Raw genomic sequence first — 14,676 nt, forward strand, 5'->3', positions numbered from 1 at the left:
AGGAAAAACACTGGAAGATATTGGCCTGGGGGAAGACTTCATGAAGAAGACTGCCATGGCAATTGCAACAACAACAAAAATAAACAAATGGGACTTCATTAAACTGAAAAGCTTCTGTACAGCTAAGGAGACAATAACCAAAGCAAAGAGACAACCTACACAATGGGAAAGGATATTTGCATATTTTCAATCAGACAAAAGCTTGATAACTAGGATCTATAGAGAACTCAAATTAATCCACATGAAAAAAGCCAACAATCCTTTATATCAATGGGCAAGAGACATGAATAGAACTTTCTCTAAAGACGACAGACGAATGGCTAACAAACACATGAAAAAATGTTCATCATCTCTATATATTAGAGAAGTGCAAATTAAAACAACCCTGAGATATCATCTAACCCCAGTGAGAATGGCCCACATCACAAAATCTCAAAACTGCAGATGCTGGCGTGGATGTGGAGAGAAGGGAACACTTTTACACTGCTGGTGGGACTGCAAACTAGTACAACCTTTCTGGAAGGAAGTATGGAGAAACCTCAAAGCACTCAAGCTAGACCTCCCATTTGATCCTGCAATCCCATTACTGGGCATCTACCCAAAGGAAAGAAATCCTTTTATCATAAGGACACTTGTACTAGACTGTTTATTGCAGCTCAATTTACAATCGCCAAAATGTGGAAACAGCCTAAATGCCCACCGACCCAGGAATGGATTAACAAGCTGTGGTATATGTACACCGTGGAATACTATTCAGCCATTAAAAAAAACGGAGACTTTACATCCTTCGTATTAACCTAGATGGACGTGGAAGACATTATTCTTAGTAAAGCATCACAAGAATGGAGAAGCATGAATCCTATGTACTCAATTTTGATATGAGGACAATTAATGACAGTTATGGTTATGGAGGGGGAAACAAAGAGGGAAGGAGGGAGGTGGGTGGGGCCTTGGTGTGTGTCACACTTTATGGGGGCAAGACATGATTGCAAGAGGGAGTTTACCCAACAATTAAAATCAGTGTAACCTGGCTTATTGTACCCTCAATGAATCCCCAACAATAAAAAAAAATAAAATAAAAATAAATAAATGATATTATTATGTAATTCATATTAACATGCACTGTGTAAATCATTGTTTTTTTAAGTACATATTTTTGTGTTTTGATTTTTAATTTTGTAAATGTTATAATCCACATAGGCTTTGAAGGTTTAATAAGTTTTAAGTGTGTAAAGGAGTCCAGAGACCAAAAAATTTGAGAACCGTGCACCAGGGGAATCTGGAAGGCATTGTGCTCCTTTTTTAGCCCCTGTGTGCCATGTTTTCAGGCTGTGTCTGTCTTAATCTTCCCCCTGGAGGAAATGGCCAGGGAGTTCAGGAAACCTAGGCACCATCACTTCAGCAAAGCCAGAACTGAGGAGAAGGGTAAATCCGAGCATTCTGCGCAAGGTAGGGAGGTCATGGCATCTGGCAGTAACTGGCTCAATCAGGTGAATGTCGTGCTGGTGATGGCCCGGGAGCCTGGTGTTGGTACTGCAATTTATTTTGTGAAGAGGCAAATCATGCCCTTTGCAATGAAATCTAGAAGGGGACCTCATGTCCCTGTGGGACAATATGCCCCCAAGGACTTGAAAGATTAATTTTCGACTATCCATGGTTCAGGATGTCAAGTATGAACCCCAGCTCCTTGCAAATGATGATGCTAGGCTGCTGCAACTGGAGACCCAGGGAAATCAAAATTGCTACAACTATCTGTACAGGATGGAAGCTCTGGATGCCGTTTGTGCCTCTTGAGATCCCATTCCATGCTTTTGGCCAGCATCTTCGTTCCTTAATGGGCAAGAATTTCCGCTTCTACCTGCTAGATCAGCAAAACACTAGTACTCCCTTCAAGGATATGCGCAAAGCCCTCATTGATACCCTGCTAGATGGCTATGAAACAGCCCACTATGGGATAGGGGTCTTTGGTCAGAATGAATACCTGTGCTATCAGGAGGTCCAGAGTGAGCCTGCCAATGTGGTCAAAGTACGAATTAGGAGCTCTTAAGGACAGCACTAATCAGCATCCAGGTGACATACCTCCCCTCCAGTCAAAAGAGCAAATGTGCAAAGCACTTCCTCAAATTGAAGAGCTTTAAGGACAACTATAACATCTTGGAGAATACTCTGTTATGGAACTGAAGGACTCTCAATGCAGATTGAGCCAGACAGCTGCAGTGTGCCCGACAGGCTATTCGCTGGGAGCCCTCAGGACATCTGTCTCAGCAGACCCAAACTATATCAGCTGAGGTTCCCATTGTGTCCAGAGTTCTTAGACATTTTGCCTAGAGGTCATTCCCAACTCCATACAGGCATTTTCAGAACACTGGTAAGACTTTATTTTCCTCCAATAGCACTTTTTTTCTGGATTTGAATTCAGATGTTATTCTCCATGTTTCTCTCTGAGCCTCCTTAAAAATCATCACTTGGTTTTAGCCATAGTTCACATACCCTGTTTCAGGCCTTTTACTCCCATAGGTGAAAGTTGGAGTGGGGTGCTTTTTCTGTCTACCCTGTCATACATGGTTAAAAGGAAACCGTTTGGGTATTAGGGCACCTCAGGTTTGATTGATGGAAAAGGCAGACAGAAACTGGTGGGGAGATGTGGTGAGGAAGGGGGAGTATGTGGGAACTACTTAACCCTGGTGCTCCACTTAAACCAAGATGTGTTGAAACATTAACACTGCTTTTCTAACATGCAAGGGTCTGTCCTTCCACTTTCATTCCTATGCTGTATTATACATAAAAGGGAATGTTCAGGCACCTGGTGCCAGGTTTTGAGACAATGGAAAGGAATGGTTTCCCCAAACAAACCAATGCAATGGTCCGACTTAAAAATTATTTAATAAAATGAACTATTTAAAAAAAATAAGTTTCAGAACCATTGTTTGGGACAAAACAAAAATACATAATTGTATTTCTTTATCAGTATAGTTCCTGCTATAGTCTCAACTACTTACATTAATTATTAACTTTTAATAAAGAAAATAACTTCTGTTTCACAGAGAAAAATTGGGGGTTGATAATTAAGAGCTGTCTGACATAACGTGTATTTTAGCGAAGGTCCTGTACATGCATGATATTTTCTACTACCATAGTCTTTTTACTACATATTAAAGTAGCAAAAAAGGAGCATGTTGTAAACATGACACAAAACTCCAGCATCTATTAGCAAATAGAAATACGATGCAAAAGTATAGAAACTCAAAATTGGGATTAGTGATCAATGCATCAAAATAAATAAATAAATTTCGTTTTGATCAAAATTAGAAACTTTTGTGCATCAAAGGACATTATCCAAGAATCGGAAACAATTTTTAAAATCATTTGTCTGGTAAAGAATTAATCTTCAGAATTTATCATGAACTCTTACAACTCAATTTTTTTTAAAAAATAACCCCAATTCAAAAATGGAAAAAAGTATTTGAATAGACATTTCTCTAAAGAAACTAATAAGCATATGACAAGATATTTAACATTAGTAGTCATTAGGGAACAAAATCTCATCTTTTAGTATGGTTATTATCCAAACCAAAAAAAAATGTAAGTATTAGGATGTAGAGAAATTGGAACTCTCCTATGTTGCTGTAGGGAAGGTAAAATGATGCTACCACTGTGGAAAAGTTTGATGATTCCTCAAAAACTATAAAGATAAGATCCAGCAGTTTCCCTTCTAGGTATATTCCCAAAAGAATTGAAAGCAGGATATAGTACGCCGATATTGATAGCAGCAGCATCCATAATAGCCAAAAAGTAAAAGCAGCATTATCCTTAATATCCAAAAAGTAAAAGCAGCCCAGCCCACCCATTGAAAGAATAATAGGTAAAATGGTGTATGTGTGTGTGTGTGTAGATATAGATATATAGATATAAAATGGAATATTATTCAGCCATAAGTAGAAATGAAATACTGATTAATTTACAACATGGGTGAACCTTGAAAACATGATGATGAGTGAAGTAAACCAGATACAAAAAGGACAAATATTGTGTGATTTCAGTTACATGGGGGTACCTAGAATAGTCAAATTCACAGAGACAGGAAATAGGATAGAAGTTAACAGGGGATAGAGAAAGGAGAAAATAGGGAGTTTTTGTCATGGGTACAGAGTTTCTGTTTGGAATGATGAAAAAGTTCTGGAAATAGTGGTGTTTGCACAATATTGGGAATATACTTAATGCCATTGAATTATTATACACTTACAAATGGTTAAAATGGTAAATTTTACATATATATACATATCCACCAGAAAAAATTTAATTGTGGTTAGTTATGTTTAATTTAATCATACTTAAAAATTATCTAGGCCTGTAATGATTATCCATTAATTACCTCAATTTAATATCAGTCTAAAGATTAAGTTACCTAATGATCGTGGAACTTATCTTTAAGCAGACATATTAAAAACATACTGTTGAAATAAAGTTTCTCAGAGTAATGATTTAATTTATTCAAACAAATATTTTAGCCTTTTTTCTTTTTTTGAGACAGTCTCACTGTGGTGTCATAGCTCACAGCAACCTCAAACTCATGGACTAAAGTGATCCTATTGCCTCAGCCTCCCAAGTAGCTGGACCTACAGGTGCCCACCACAATGCCCAGGGTTATTATTATTATTATTGTTATTATTAAATCATAACTGTATACATTAATGCATTTATGAGGTACAGTGTGCTGATTTTATATACATTTTGGAAAGCTTACATCAAACTGGTTAACATAGTCTTCACCTCACTTAATTATTGTGTTAAAACAATTATACTCTACACTTAATAGATTTGGTAATAAAAATCTGATGCATTATGCACCATAGGTGTGATCCCACTGTTCACCTTCCCTCCAACCACCCTTTCCTCTCCTCTTTCTTCCCCCTCCTCTTCTCTCCTTCATCTTGGGCTGTAGTTGTGTTTTATCTTACATATGAAAGTGTAGGTGAGTATAAATTGGTTTCATAATAGTACCGAGTACATTGGATACTTGCCCAAGGTTTTTAGAGACAGGCTTTTGGTCTGGTCTCAAACTCCTGAGCTCAAGCAATCCACCCACTTCAGCCTCCCAGAGTATTAGAATTACAGGCATGAGCCACCACACTTGCCCCAGATATTTTTTTCATAATTCTAAGCATTATGTTGGAGTATTATTAATTTTTTTATTTAGTAAATCTGCATGCATGGCGCCAGTGGCTCAGCGGGTAGGGCGCCGGCCGCATATGCCGAGGGTGGCGGGTTCAAGCCCAGCCCCGGCCAAACTGCAACAAAAAAATGGCCGGGCGTTGTGGCGGGCGCCTGTGGTCCCAGCTGCTTGGGAGGCTGAGTCAGGAGAATCGCCTGAGCCCAGGGATTTAGAGGTTGCTGTGAGCTGTGTGATGCCACGGCACTCTACCGAGGGCGATAAGGTGAGACTCTGTCTCTTAAAAAAAAAAAAAAAAAAGAAAGAAAAACAATTCATGAATAAGATTTATACTTGTATTTAACACTGATAAATTTTTAAAATATGCGGTATTTTTATACCAGCATTATGAAGCTGTCTTATTTGCCAAAGATTTATCTTAATTATGTGAATCTGAGTTCTTAAGACATTTATGAGTTCATTTCTACTAAGATATTTTTACGTCTAGCGTATGTTAAGTATTAGAACTTTAATTTCCTTATTTGAAGGAATTTTAGGAATAAATGACTTGTACAAGCATTTATTTGTCTCTGTAAGCCAGTCAGAACACAGCTTCTTTAGTTTAACAAACAATGTGGTTTAATTAGTATATTTCAGATACTGGAAAACATTCCACACTCACACAATAAGTAAAGGTCTTCCTAAATTATAGACAAATAGATATAGAGACTATCTCATAGTTTTAATTCTGCAATGTCAGCACCGGCTTCAAAGTAAACACAGAACACAAAAACTCACCAATTAAAGAAAAGGAGAAAATCAAAGAGCTGTTCCCTTTTACAGAGCCACCAAATTCTTAATTGATTTGAGCTCAAAATGGACAAATAGACAAAAAGGACTACAAACGGGATTCTCTGTCATTTATTACCCAACAGAGAAAAGACTTCATTTACAGAAATCACCAAATGGTCAAACCATAAAATCAAATTCTCAGGTTTTGCTGTCACCAGGGAAGAATAATTCACCAGCCATGCACAAACTAGAAACAAAGACAAAGCATAAATCAATAGAAGACAGACAGTAATGAAAATACAGTTTTATTGGTGTTCGGGATTCACCATTGGTTGTCAAGAAAAGACGCATGTGGGCTTAAGGAAGGGCTATAGAAGCTTCTACTTCTCTGGCAGTGCAGTTTACCTATTTCTGTTAGATGGATCCTTTGGGCATCTTGGGATATTCTCTAAAATCATTGAGGAGGGCGACGCCTGTGGCTCAGTCGGTAAGGCACCGGCCCCGTATACCGAGGGTGGCGGGTTCAAACCCGGCCCTGGCCAAACTGCAACCAAAAAATAGCCGGGCGTTGTGGCGGGCGCCTGTAGTCCCAGCTACTCGGGAGGCTGAGGCAAGAGAATCGCTTAAGCCCAGGAGTTGGAGGTTGCTGTGAGCTGTGTGAGGCCATGACATTCTACCAAGGGCCAAAAAGTGAGACTCTGTCTCTACGAAAAAAATAAAAAATAAAATAAAATAAAATCATTGAGGAATAATTTTTTTAAAATACCCTAACTTTATTATAAGGACAAATGAATACATGTCAAAGATACTATATTACTCATTAATTAATGAAAGAGCCAGTAAGATGTTACAGCGGGTTCACAAAAAAAATTCAAAGAACACAAATATATAGGCATTGGAAAAATGCTGAAATGAATTTACAAACGTATGTAAAATTTAATCATTATCTACAGAACTGTCCTTTGCAGTTCTATGGTTCAAAAGATACAATAGGCTTTAAACCAACAAAAGAAAGGAAGGATAAGAATGGTCACTTCGTATTTGTTAAGGGTAATACCCAACATGATGAGATTTCAATTATTAACATTTATGCACCCGGCCAGAATGCACCTCAATTTATAAGAGAGACTCTAACATACATGTGCAACTTGATTTCCTCCAGCTCCATAATAGTCAGAGATTTTAATACTACTTTGGCAGTGTTGGATAGATCCTCCAATAAGAAACTAAGCAAAGAAATTTTTTTTTTTTTTTTGGTCCTTATTTATTACAAGACATTTTCTGCAAACACTGTAGGGTGTTCATTTACATACGTGCCTGTGCAAGGAACTTGTGTTAAGAAACTTTCAGACGTAAACTTAACCATTCAACAATTGGATTTAACAGACGTCGCAGAACATTTCATCCTAACAAAATTAAATACACATTCTTTTCATCAGCCCATGGAACATCCTCCAAAATTGATCACATCTTAAGTCACAAGTCTAACCTTGGCAAATTTAAAAGAATAGATATTATTCCTTGTGTCTTCTCAGACCATCATGGAATAAAAGTGGAACTCAGTAACAACAGGAATCTGCATAATCATACAAAAATATGGAAACTAAATAACCTTATGCTGAACAATTGCTGGGTCATAGATGAGATTAAGAAGGAAATTACCAAATTTTTGGAACAAAATGATAATGAAGACGTGAATTACCAGAACCTCTGGAATACCACAAAGGCAGTCCTAAAAGGCAAATTTATAGCATTGCAACCCTTCCTCATGAAAATGGAAAGAGAGGAAGTTAACACCTTAATGGGACATCTCAAGCAACTGGAAAAGGAAGAACATTCTAACCCCAAACCCAGCAGACGAAAAGAAATAACCAAAATTAGAGCAGAATTAAATGAAATTGAAAGCAAAAGGATTATACAATAGAACAATGAATGAAAAAGTTGGCTTTTTGAAAAACTCAATAAAATAGATAAACCTTTGGCTAACCTAACCTGGAATAAAAGTGTAAAATCACTAATTTCATCAATCAGAAATTGGAAAGACAAAATAACAACAGCCTCCTCAGAAATTAAAAAAATCTTTAATGAATATTACAAGAAATTCTATTCTCAGAAATACGAAAATGTGAAGGAAATAGACCAATACTTGGAAGAATGCCACCTTCCTAGACTTAGTCACAGTGAAGAGGAAATGTTGAACAGGCCTATATCAAGTGCTGAAATAGCATCAACTATACAAAATCTTCCTACAAAGAAAAGCCCAAGACCAGATGGCTTCACATCAGAATTCTACCAAACCTTTAAAGAGGAACTAGTACCTATATTACTTAACATTTTTCAAAATAAGGAATACTTATTCAAAAGAAGGAATACTACCCAGCACATTCTATGAAGAAACACCACCTTGATCCCCAAACCAGGAAAAGACCCAAAAAGAAAAGAAAATGATAGACCAATATCACTAATGAATATTGATGCAAAAATATTCAAGATCCTAGCAAACATCAAGCAAATTATACACCATGACCAACTGGTTTTTATTCCAGGATCTCAAGGATGGTTCAATATACATAAATCTACAAATCTAATACATCACATAAGCAAAATTAAAAAGACCATATGATTCTCACAATTGATGCAGAAAAAGTTTTTTTAATATCTAGCATCCTTTCATGATCAGAACACTTAAGAAAATGGGTATAGAAGGGACATTTCTTAAACTGATAGAGGCCATCTACAACAAACCCACAGCCAATATCATATTGAATGAAGTTAAACTGAAATCATTTCCACTCATATCAGGAACCAGGCAAGGTTGTCCATTGTCTCCACTGCTTTTCAACATTGTAATGGAAGTTTTAGCCATCGCAATCAGACATGAGAAGGCAATCAAGGGTATCCATATAGGGTCAGAGGAGTTCAAACTTTCGCTTTTCACAGATGATATGATTGTATATTTGGAAAACACCAGGGATTCTACTACAAAACTCTTAGAAGTGATCAAGGAATACAGAAGCATCTCACGTTATAAAATCTACACTCATAAATCTGTAGCCTTTATATATACCAACAATAGTCATGCTGAAGAAACAGTCAAGGACTCTATTCCTTTCACAGTAGTACCAAAGAAGATGAAATATTTGGGAGCTTACCTAACAAAGGATGTGAAAGATCTCTATAAAGAGAACTATGAAACTCTAAGAAAAGAAATAGCTGAAGATATTATCAAATGGAAAAACATACCATGCTCATGGCTGGAAAGAATCCACATTGTTAAACTGTCCATATACCCAAAGCAATATACAATTTTAATGCAATTCCTATTAAAGCTCCACTGTCATACTTTAAAGATCTCAAAAAAAATAATACTTCATTTCATATGGAATCAGAAAAAACCTCAAATAGCCAAGACATTACTCAGAAATGAAAACAAAGCAGGAGAAATCACATTACCAGACTTCAGATTATAGTATAAATCGATAGTGATCAAAACTGCATGGTATTGGCACAAAAACTGAGAGGTAGATATATGAAACAGAATAGAGAACCAAGAGATGAACCCAGCTACTTACCATTATTTGATCTTTGACAAGCCAATTAAAAACATTCAGTCGGGAAAAGATTCCCTATTTTACAAATGGTGCAGGGTGAACTGGCTGGCAACCTGTAGAAGACTGAAACTGGACCCACACCTTTCACCATTAACTAAGATAGACTCTCACTGGATTAAAGATTTAAACTTAAGACATGAAACTATAACAATACTAGAAGAAAGTACATGGAAAACTCTTGATGAAATTGGCCTGGGTGAATATTTTATGAGAAGGACCCCCAGGGGCAATTGAAGTAACATCAAAAATACACTACTGGGACTTGATCAAACTAAAAAGCTTCTGCACAGCCAAGAACACAGTAAAGCAAGCAGACAGCCCTCACAATGAGAGAAGATATTTGCAGGTTATGTCTCCGACAAAGGTTTAATAAGCAGAATCTACAGAGAACTCAAACGTATTAGCAAGAAAAGAACAAGTGATCCCATCTCAGGGTAAGCAATGGACTTGAAGAGAAACTTCTCTGGAGAAGACAGGCACATGGCCTACAGACACATGAAAAAATGCTCATCATCCTTAATCATCAGAGAAATGCATATCAAAACTACTTTGAGATATCATCTAACTCCAGTAAGATTACCTCACATCACAAAATCCCCAAACCAGAGATGTTAGTGTGGTTGTGGAGAAAAGGGAACACTGCTACATTGCTGGTGGGAATGCAAACTAATACGTTCCTTTTATCAAGACATTTCCATTTGCATGGAAAACTCTTGATGAAATTGGCCTGGGTGAATATTTTCTAAAAGTAGACCTGCCATTCGATCCTACAATTCCTGTACTAAGTATATATCCAGAAGACCAAAAAATATGTACCATAACAAAACTATAACAAAAATATATGTACCAGAATGTTTATTGCAGCCCAATTCATAATTGCTAAGTCATGGAAGAAGCCCAAGTGCCCATCGACCCATGAATGGATCAATAAATTGTGGTATATGTACACCACGGAATATTATGTAGCATTAAAGAAAGATGGAGACTTTACCTCTTACATCAGGGGTCCTCAAACTACCGCCCGTGGACTACATGTCGCCCACTGAGGACATTTATCTGGCCCGCCGTGTTTTTGCCACCGCTGCCTGTCCTGCTTAGCAGCAGACTGTTCCCAGACCCGCAGTGCGCATGTGTGGAATGTGCACCACACTCTCTCAACTCCCCTCCTTCTCTGTCTCTCAACTCCTCTCAGTCTCAGGACTAACTGATGCACACTTGCATCACTTGTTACCACTAGCAGTGACAAATACGGAACCCAACATTGACCATCTCATTAGCCAAAAGCAGGCCCATAGTTCCCATTGAAATAATGATAACTTTGTTGATTTAACTTTACTTGTTCTTCATTTTAAATATTGTATTTGTTCCTGTTTTGTTTTTTTACTTCCAAATAAGATACGTGCGGTGTGCATAGGAATTTTTTCATAGTTTTTTTTTTTAAACTATAGTCCAGCCCTCCAATGGTCTAAGGGACAGTGAACTGGCCCCCTGTTTAAAAAGTTTGAGGACCCCTGTCTTACATGTTTACATGGATGGAGCTGGAGCATACTCTTCTTAGCAAAGTACCTCAAGAATGGAAGAAGTATCCAATGTACTCAATCTTACTAAGAAACCAATTACATAAGAAAGCTATAACCCAATTATAGCCCAAGAAGAAGGGGAGAAGTAGGGGAGGGGAGGGTGGGTGGAGGAAGAGTAATTGGTGGGACCACACTTATGGTGCATCTTACAAGTGTACATGTGAAATTTACTAGGTGTAGAATATAAATCTGGTAACACAATAACTAAGAAAATGTAGGCTATGTTCACCAGTTTGGTGAAAACATTTCAAATTGTATATGAAACCACATTGTACCCCACGATTGCATTAATGTACACAGCTATGATTTAATAAAAAATAACCAGAATCCACAGAGAACTCAAATGTATTAGCAAGAAAAGAACAAGTTGATCCCATCTCAGAGTGGACAAGTGACGTGAAGAGAAACTTCTCTGAAGTTTTGCACGGCCTACGGACACATGAAAAAATGCTCATCATCCTTAATCATCAGAGAAATGCAAATCAAAACTACTTTGAGATATCATCTAACTCCAGTAAGATTAGCCCACATCACAAAATCCCACAAGCAGAGATGTTGGCATAGGTGTGGAGAAAAGGGAACACTTCTGCACTGCTGGTGGGAATGCAAACTAATACATTTCTTTTGGAAAGATGTTTGGAGATCACTTAGGGATCTAAAAATAGACCTGCCATTCCTCTCCCTTTTAGATCTAGGGATCTAAAAATAGACCTTCAATTCTTCTACTAGGTATATATGCAGAAGACCAAAAATCACTTTATAACAAAGATATTTGCACCAGAATGTTTATTGCAACCCAATTCATAATTGCTAAGTCATGGAAGAAGCCCAAATGCCCATCCACCCATGAATGGATTAATAAATTGTGGTGCATGTACACCATGGAATATTCAGCCTTAATAAGATGGAGACTTTCCCTCTTTCATGTTTATGTGGATGGAGCTGGAACATATTCTTCTTAGCAAAGCGTCTCAAGAATGGAAGCAAAAATATTCAATGTACTCACCCCTACTATGAAACCAATTTATAGCTTTCATGTAAAAGCTATAACCCAACTTTAGCCCAAGGAAAAGGGGAAAGAGGATGAATGGAGGGTGGGTAATTGGTGGTACCCCATCTGCGGTGCATTTCACAACGGTACATGTTAAATTACTAAATGTAGAATACAAATGTCTTAACACAATAACTAAGGAAATGCCGTGAAGGCTGTATTAACCAGTTTGATGAAAATATTTCAAATGGTATATAAAACAAGCACATTGTACCCAATTAATGTACACAGCTATGATTTAATTTATAAAAAAAAGAATAAATGATTGTTTTATTTTCTCAAAATTTGAATTAGAAAAGCCAAGAATTTTTTCTTTTTTGGACAAAGTCTTACTTTGTTCACCCTCAGTAGAGTGGCCTGGCATCACAGCTCAGAGCAACCTCAAAATCTTAGGCTCAAGTGATCCTGTTGCCTCAGCCTCTCCCATGTAGCTGGGACTAGGCATCTGCCACAATGGTGGTTGGCTATTCTTTTGCACATGGGAGTTCTCTCTGGCTTAGGCTGGTCTTGAACTCCTAAGCTAAAGGGATCCACCCACCTCCGCCTCCCAGAGTGCTAGGATTACAGGCATGAGCCAACAAGAAGTTTTATACCATTGCTCTAGTTGCTAATAAATAGATAGATGCCATTTTTTTCCTGGCATTGAACTTTGTGTAATATTGTATACTAACTATTAATGGATGCATAATGAATTAGTAATTTTTATTTTGGGCTAATAAATGTGTTTATAGGTTTTTCACAAAGTTTACTGTTATTATCAATAAAATAAATCGGACAATGGATTAAAATAAAATACATAGACCTTCAACTCTGTGCAGCAATATCCATTGTGCTATACTTATCAACATAAGCTTTGGCATCAGATAGCTTCATTTCTATCAAGGATCAGTTCTGTGACTTTAGGTGAATTACCCCCTTTCCAAGCCCCAATCTTCTCTTTAAAGTGGGAATAATAATGATGTTAACCCCATTATTACTGCATGAGTAGGTGATAAATATCAAATAAAAAATATATAAAAACACGTAACACAGGATGTGGATCAAAATAAACATTAGAGAGTTGTTATCTTCACCAACCTTTAATTCAACCTTTGAGATTTTATTTACAAGTTTTTTCACAAGGCTTTTATGAGACTTTGCAAATACCTTACTAAACTCAAGATACATTGGTTTAACAGTTTTGTTCTCTAATAAAATTTCATAGCGTTTAATTATAGCCTCTGAGGGGTCAGTGGTTGAAGATTTGAGAAGATACATGACGTAAATTTTCTGCAATAACCTCATATGTAAACAATCTTTATTACAAGGTCAGATCCTTTATTACACATTTGAATATCTAATAGGATTTTTGGAAAATATAACCTACCTTAACAATTTCTAAACAGAGAATGCTACAGGAGGGTACACATGTTTGAATTGGCCACCAAGCTGGGCAAGAACTCCAAAATCCTCCACCATAGAGAAATGACGAATTGTGGCTATTGAAGCTGTACTCCTTTGTACCTGGCTGCTTAGGAGAGACCTCCAATTATTGTAAATTTTCTCACTAGCTACCTAAAATGAAATCCAAGTAATAGCTTCTTTTTTATAGCCTAGCAACTTTTTTGTAAGTGTATACATTTTTTTCCAAAACAAAGTTTTAAGTGGCAAAAATGATTAGAAGAGGAAATATGTACTCATTTATTTCCTTGTCATCAAATATAAATTTGTATTAGTTTGTGAGTATTCACAGCAACAAAGACATAGCTTTCAAATGGGGAAACAATACTTCAGCTATATATTCTGATTTTTTATAATACAACTATCCAGTTCTTTTTTAAAACTTGTCTGCCCAATCAGTCATATTTATCTTTAAGACAGAAAAAACAACACTAAGAAAGTTCTGTGTTCCCATTACAGTTTCCATTAATGAGGAAAATTGTATTGTCTAATAATTCACAGTTGAAATTACATTGCATATCTGAAGAGATTTGAGATCAACTGGGACAAATTGTTTTTTGCATGCAATAACTTGCATAAGATAATAGGAACACAGATTAGTTCGCTAAAAGTAAAAACATCATTTCTTTTAGAAGTGATGTGGCATTTTTCCTCCTCCTTTGTGCTGACTTAAGCCACTATAAGTCTGCTTACTCTAGGTAAGTGATTCTCAACCTGTGGGTTGTGACCCCTTTGTTACAATGAAAATACATCAGCATATCCGATAATTACTTTATGATTCATAACAGTAGCAAAATTACAGTTATGAAGTAACAACGTAAATAAATTTATGGTTGAGGGTCACCACAACATGAGACACTGTATTAAAGGGTCGTGGCATTAGGAGGCATTAGGAAGGTTGAGAACCACTGCTCTAAGTAGATCCTCACTATTCCTTCGTAAACCTCTGGTTCATCTCTCCCTTACTAACTCCGTTTTACAGGGTGTCCGTGAAATTTGTGTGCATTTTACTATGACAAACCATCTGACCTTTCTATTTAAAAGTATTTCTCT

General features: G+C 36.9%; 1 protein-coding gene and 1 pseudogene across 11 annotated transcripts in view; both read left to right on the forward strand.

Annotated features, from left to right (window-relative positions):
• The window catches only part of GPHN (gephyrin), a 708,676-nt gene that overhangs the window by 462,745 nt on the left and 231,255 nt on the right, over positions 1-14,676 (forward strand). The window lies entirely within an intron of this gene.
• On the forward strand, positions 1,118-2,371 carry LOC128593904 (protein C1orf43 homolog; annotated as a pseudogene).

Source organism: Nycticebus coucang, chromosome 9 (assembly GCF_027406575.1).
Source record: "Nycticebus coucang isolate mNycCou1 chromosome 9, mNycCou1.pri, whole genome shotgun sequence".
In the NCBI taxonomy this organism is placed as follows: Eukaryota; Metazoa; Chordata; class Mammalia; order Primates; family Lorisidae; genus Nycticebus; species Nycticebus coucang.